We start from the raw sequence: 639 nt of genomic DNA on the forward strand, positions 1-639 counted from the left end.
TTCAAGTGAGCTTCGCAAGGCAGCTCTGGAACCTGCCCACCCCCCCTTTACTGCTGGACAATGCCACAGTAACTGTCGAGATGGAGATTTTTGGCACTTGGGGGGTGTGTGGGTACATATACGTGACACATTAATTTGATGTCCCCTTCCCAATCCTTCACCTCCTCTCATCTCTTAGCCCTTTTAGCATTTGCAAAAGATCTATGTCACTGTTTTCTAGTCTTTTGTTTTATTCTTTATTTGGGTTTATGATATGACAAACCAAGTACTAAGCTTTCACATCTGATTTCACTTAACATTATGGTCTCCAGATGCATCCATTTTCATATAAATGACTCAAATTCATCTTCTATAGCAGAATAATACTCCATTGTGCATAAAACTACATTTTCTTTATCCATTCATCTGTTAATGGACATATAGCCCACTTTCAAGCTTTAGCTATTATGATTTGTGCTGGTGTAAATGTGGGTTTGCATGTGTCACTGTAATACGTTTTTAACTCTTTCAGGAAGATGCCTACAAGGTAAATAGCTGGGTCAAATATTTCAATTTTTAGTTTTTCAAGGAATGTTCATACTAATTTCTCTCTCTCTCTCTCTCTCTCTCTCTCTCTCTCTCTCTCTCTCTCTCTCTCTC

This window comes from Octodon degus, unplaced genomic scaffold (assembly GCF_000260255.1).
Source record: "Octodon degus isolate 3935 unplaced genomic scaffold, OctDeg1.0 scaffold00026, whole genome shotgun sequence".
In the NCBI taxonomy this organism is placed as follows: Eukaryota; Metazoa; Chordata; class Mammalia; order Rodentia; family Octodontidae; genus Octodon; species Octodon degus.